Genomic DNA, 6,664 nt, shown 5'->3' on the forward strand with positions numbered 1-6,664 from the left:
GGATATACTCAGCCTACACAAAGGGCACACCTTGAATACCCAGCTTGGGTGATAGGGGAGGCCGTGCCACTGGACCCTACAAGATATCTACTACATTAGGCCATACTACCAAGATAGGGAGTCATAGCAGCTCTACCTAATACATATGTAACACAGTGCAGCCAAGAGGGGAGCCCCAAATAGGGATTTGTAATAGGGTCCTGAAGAGCTTGGAGATAATTGGCTCCACACCACAGGGCCACACCTGCCCAGAATGCTGGCAGTTTTGGCGAATTGTGAGAGGAGCCAGAAATGGGGCTGCAGAAGAAGACTGGCGCTGGGATTTAAATGGAGCCATGGCATCCATTGGGCGTCTCTCTTTTTGGGACCACGGGTCTGTTTAGGACCATGTGGCTTTGGTGTCTTGGTTGGGACCATGTCGCTTGGGTGAGAGTCAGGACCACAAGGCTTTGGAAGTGTTCCCTTTTGCCATGTGGCGGGTGCCGGGAGGACTGTGTGCATTTGTGGGGAGCTTTAGTTTGTTTTATTTCAAACAAATAATAAATTCCTTTCCTTTTCACTGATCTCTGATATTAAGAGACATCTTTCCTCAGGTGGTGGGCTGAATGACCCCAGTAGGTGGTGAGGAACCCCTGGAGAAAAAGGGGGGGTCTTTTATATCATTCAGCACCCCATGCTCTGTTCTGTAACACATAGAAACAAACACAGGGGTGCTGCCAAAATGAGCAGACAAAGAAATATGGCCCAAATGAAGCAGAAGAGAAACAGAATCATAGATATGAAGATCATCTGGATTGTTACCATTTGGGATGTGGGAGTGGGGGAATGGGGGAAAAGGTGCTGGGATTAAGAAGTACAAATTGGTAGTAACAGAACTGGTAGGGGGATGTTAAGAACAGTATAAGAAATGGAGTAACCAAAGAACTTATATGCCTGACCCATGGACATGAACTAAGTGGTGTGGGAATTCCAAAGGGAGTAGGGGATGCTGGGTGGAAGCATGCAAAGGGGGAAAAATTGGGACAGCTGTAATAGCATAATCAATAAAATATTAATTAATTAATTAATTTTAAAAAAGGAATATTTAGAATTCCCTTCCAGCCAGAATCTTTGGACTCTTGGGACAGCTGAACAAGGGTGGAAGTGAAGCATTCAATGATATCCAGAGGCTAAGCCTTCCTGATAGACTTTTACGGGAATACAAATATGGAGGAAAAGTTCAGACAGTGACAGAGGGAGAGACACCAGTCTTCCAGTGTCAGAGGGAGACAAGGCAGCTGAATGTTGAAAGAGCAAGAACAGGATAAATGGTCTAGGCAGCTTGCCATCTTTTCCTGAGTTATTCTTTCACTGAGTGGATTCCTTCAACTGAAAGTGCTATCAATTCTTAGCTTCTCCAACATAGTTTAGATATTAAGAGCATGAACTCTTAGTTCTCTAGTAATCTTGGCAATCACTTACCCTCTCTGAACCTGGGTTTCTCCATTACAAGACAAGGATCATGATAGTACTCACCTCATAGAATTGCTGATTAGAGTAAAGCAATTGGAACAGAACCTGACATGTAGTAGGTCGTCAGTGCATAGTATTTATTATTATTATTATTTTATTATTATTATTATTTCTCACATTCAATGCAACTATAAATGGCTGTTGGAATATCCATACCAGTGTATACTACTTTGAGGCCAAGTTATAGGCTCACTGGCCTGGAAGGAATGCTAGAGATTATATATTGTTGTGTTTTTTTTTTTTTTAATTTGACACATTAGAAACCTAAGATCCAAAGGAGACAAATGTATTTCAGGAAAAAGAAAGCTTGTGTGAAATCAAAAGGTATAAAAGAGAGTGAAAAGGGATTTATAGTGGCTGCAATGCCAGATAAATGAGAGTGTGTATGCATGTGTTAGAGAGGTGGGGAGAATGGATGAAAATTGGAGGGTAGATAATGCTATAGAAGAAATAAAGACAAGAATATAATGTGCTTTTGTATCAAAGTTAGGAATTTGGCCTTTACCTAGATAAGCTTTGTCCATTAAAAATATAAGCCACGCCCTGGCTGGCATAGCTCAGTGGATTGAGCGCAGGCTGGGAACCAAAGTGTCCCAGGTTCAATTCCCAGCCAGGGTACATTCCTGGGTTGCAGGCCATAACCCCCAGCAACCACACATTGATGTTTCTCTCTCTCTCTCTCTCTCTCTCTCTCTCTCTCTCTCTCTCTCTCTCTCTCTCTCTCTCTCTCTCTCTCTCCCTCTCCCTCTCCCTCCCTCCCTTCCCTCTCTAAAAATAAATAAATTTAAAAAATCTTAAAAAATATATAAGCCACATATGCAGCTTTATTTTTTCCTTTATAAAAATATGTGTGTATTATTTATTTTTATCACAGTAATTTGGATTAAATACATAGACAGTTGTTTTGTCCTCACACCATAACAATAGTTAATAATTTTTTAAATTTTATTTTAATTGTTGTTCAAGTACAATTTTCTTTTACTCCCATCCCAGCCCACCTACCTAGCCCTCCCCACCTCCCTCCCATTTCCACCCACCCCTAGTTTTTGTTCATGTGTCCTTTATACTTGTTCCTGTAAACCCTTCCCCTTTTCCCCTGAAATTCCCTCCCCTCTCCCCTCTGGACTCTGTCAGCTTGTTCTCTATTTCAGTGTCTTTGGTTATATTTTGCTCATTTGTTTGTTTTGTTGTTTAGGTTCCTGTTAAAGGTGAGATCATATGGCATTTGTCTTTCACTGTCTGGCTTATTTCGCTTAGCATAATGCTCTCCAGTTCCATCCATGCTGTCGCACATATGCACATACGCAGCTTTAAATTATCTTGTAGCTGCATTAAAAAAAGAAAAAAGAAAGAGGTAACTTCAAGTTTAATACTGTATTTTATTTAACCCAATATATTAAAATACTATTTCAACATGTAATCAACATAAATAATTATTAATGATATATTTTACATTCTTTATAAATACTAAGTCATTTAACTCCAGTATGTGTTTTACATTTACAATGCATCTCAATTTGAACTAGCCCCCATTTCAAATGCTCAGGAACCAGATATTTCTAGAAGCTAGTGTATTTGTGAGTACAGATCTATGCAATGAGGAACCATTGAAGGGTTTTAGGCAGAGGGGTGCCATGATCTGATGTGTGCCTCAGAGCAAGAATCCTGGTGATGATGGCAAGGGTGGACTGGGACAGAGGCACTCAGGATTGCTATGTATAGTTGTGCAGATTGTATGGTACAAGGAGCACAAATACAGGGGCTGAAATCCAGCTCATATTCCATATTTTAAGTCAAGCACCCTGGCCCAACACGGCCAGCTCAGAGCAAAGTCAGCCTTTCCTTAACTGGTAAGTTTAGAGGCAGTGCCTGTTTTCTAATTGTCACAAAGATGCCACATCTGCTAATGGTAGCCCTGGGGAATATCAGATTAGAGTACAAGGTATAACCTCAGCCCCTACTTCTGATGGATAAGAGCAATCACATCTCTTTATAAATCAGAGTTAATTCCATTTTGATTTCTCAGTCCCATAAGTCTAGAGGGAAACTTAACCTTAGTTATTCTTGGGACACCTAACTCAGAGTTGTGCATGAATTCTGACATTTTACATACACCAGGGCATGGGGGCATGGACCTCTAGCTAGTCAACAAGTCATCTGTTCAGGCTGGTTAATATCGAGATATTCATGGACCCTTATGCAGGGTCTTTCAGGTCTGGCAGCACTCTGACGAATTTGTGGAAAACTTTTACTTATGGCCCCAACTTTCTAGATTCCCTACCTCACAACTTCCCTCTAGGGCCTTCCTCACACACTGTTCAGAATCCAGGCCAGGCCCTGTCACTCTGGAACTCACAGAGCTCTTTCTCTTCTCCCCTTCTATTGGGAGAATCTCTTTTTCAGTCTGGGAATTCTTTTTCACTTTCTGTTTCTTTACTGGCAAACTTTTTCCTTCCACTGGGTCTCAAGGCTTTTGTGAACAAAAGTCAGAAAGTGTTGTGGTAACTCTCAGCATTCTTTAAGCTGTTCTCAGCCTTAGGTGTGGGTCAAAAGCTCTTAAACAGTCTGTAAAACTACTGTTCTGGACTAAAAAATGTCAGTGTCATGAAAAACCAGCAAAAGGGCTGGGGAACTGTTCTAGATTGCAGAAGACTAAAAGATACCAAAATGAGATATATGGATTGTGGACAGGGTAGAAGGGAATGGCTGAGTGGGTAGAGGCCATTATGGGATAGTTAAGGAAAATTGAATATGAATTGTATGTGGAAGAATGTCCTTGTTCCTAGGGGATACATACTGAAGTATTTAAGATCAAATATCATATCTGCAACTAACTTTCAAATGGTTCAGCAAAATAATAATTATTTTATATACATTAAATATAATTATATTTAAATATAATTATATATCCATTATTTTAGTCAGTTGTATGCTAGATAGATAAAGTGAGATGGCAAAATGTTAATAATTGGTAAAACTGGATAAATGGTATATGGGTAGTCATTGCACTGATCTTTTTTTTTAGGTTTTAGTTTTCCCCAAAACACAAAGGAGTAATAGAACATCACTTGAAGAATATTTTTTGAGAATATACATGCTTGTGTTTTAGCCCAAAACTAAGGAATTAAGACTTTTCCTGGGTGGGAGAACAAGTCTCCTTATCCCTGATATTTTTCAAGTTTAAGTGAAACTTTCATTTCTCTGGTTTTCCTTGCTCCAAATTTTATTTCCCCTTTCCTAAACTCATTTGATTTGTTCCCTAAGTTCCTTAAGCAGGGACTTAATTCATTGTTGTCGTTTTTGTACTGATACATGCTTTCAGGACAAGACATTCTCTGAATACCACCTTGGCAATCTCCCATAAAGTGTTACTCCCATATATAATGCCTCTCCCATTTTTCTTTTTGCCTCAAGTTCCATTATGGTTTGACATGGCACTGTTACTGATCTTCTGTATTATGATCAATGAATTTTTTGCATTAATGTTTTTGTTGACTTTATTGGGGTGACATTGGTTAATAAAATTACAATATATAGGTTTTGGGTGTACAATTTTGTAATACATCATCTGTATATTGTATTGTGTGTTCACCACCCCAAGTCATATCTCTTTCCATCACCATTTATCTACCCTATGCCCTCCTCCACCTCCCCTACTTCCTTTTCCCTTTGGTAATCTCCATAGTGTTGTCTGTGTCTATGAGGTGGGTTTTTTTTCTTAATCCCTTCACTTTTTTTACCAAGCTCCCCAACCCCCATCCCCTCTGACAGTTGTAATTCTGCTCTCTGTTTTGTTTGTTTATATTGTTCATCAGATTCCACATGAGTGAATTCATATGATATTTGTCTTTCTCTGTCTGGCATTAATTTTGATTTTTAAAAATAGTGCATTAGAATATTATTTATCTTGATTACTGAGTTTTTGGTACCCCCTTAAAATTTGCCCCTGAGGCAAGTGCTTCTAACACCTCACCTCAACCCAGTACTGGCCCTGCAATAACCTCCCAGATGAGTTCTGTTCATAAGTTTCTTTTAAAATGGATGCCTGATATTCAAACAGACTAAAATTGTCAAAGATAGCAAACCAATTAATTACACCACCTGTCAGGAGATAACCATGATTTTCCTCTCCTTCTGTCTTACCTTTTCTATCACATGTTGGGTCTCAGCTCAACAGAAGTCCTTGTCCATTTCCAACTGTTAGCACTGATCAAGGCCACATTGCTAATAGGGTGTTTGGGAGCACTTCTCCATTTATAGAGGTGAAAGGCCAGGATCTCACCCTCCAGGGATAAACCCCAAGACTGTTGAGCTGTTCCAGACCCTTGTCAGGGTCCTCTGTGGCCCAAAGTATTCCTTTCTATCTTGGAGTCTGTCAGTTAGCTCTGGCAAAAATCCAGTTTCCTCACCTTGATCTTACCTCATCTACACAGGTTTCCTTGAGAAAATATGGAAAAGAAACTTTTAGAATTCTGAAATATCAGAACTGGAAGGGCCCTTAGAGACAATTTTGCCCCAACCCTTCTCATTTAACAGAACATACAACTTCTTGTCCTGTATTTCCACAGTCCCAGGAATCCCTAAGGCTGTCTCATGATAAAAATCAGGAGCAAGTCAAGAGCCAAGTTAATCAATGAAGTTAACTACTATGGGCCCCAGTTGTGTTCAGGGAGGACTGAGTCATTAGAAATACAGCCCTGGTTCTGTGATTTATTTATTAAAGATTTTCTTCAAGGACAAAGAGAAGGATCTGTGGTGGCTCAGCTCCAAAGCTTTTTATGGGGTGGGGTGTGACTGGGAAAGATTTGATTAGCTTTAATTTGGGCTAGGGAGTTTTAAGAGGTCCTGCTTTGAAGGGGCCTGCCTTTCCTTCTGACTGGTCCAGACATTGTGTTAAGGTGGTAAAGTTTGCCTCCATGCCTCTTACCTCCCCGAAAAGTACCTCTCTGGGTTACATTACCAGAGAACTTTGCTTTCATTTTTAAAATGTATTAAGAGCACTTGCAACTGTGTTAGGATGGGCTTTGAAAGTACAGCTTCCTTCACATATCTACATTTGTAACAAGATTCACCTTGTGCAAAGCATCACATCCATTCCTTCAGCTTAAACTGAGGGTAATTTTTGGCTACATTTTACAGGTGAAGAAACAGG

Source organism: Phyllostomus discolor, chromosome X, assembly GCF_004126475.2.
Source record: "Phyllostomus discolor isolate MPI-MPIP mPhyDis1 chromosome X, mPhyDis1.pri.v3, whole genome shotgun sequence".
NCBI lineage: Eukaryota > Metazoa > Chordata > Mammalia > Chiroptera > Phyllostomidae > Phyllostomus > Phyllostomus discolor.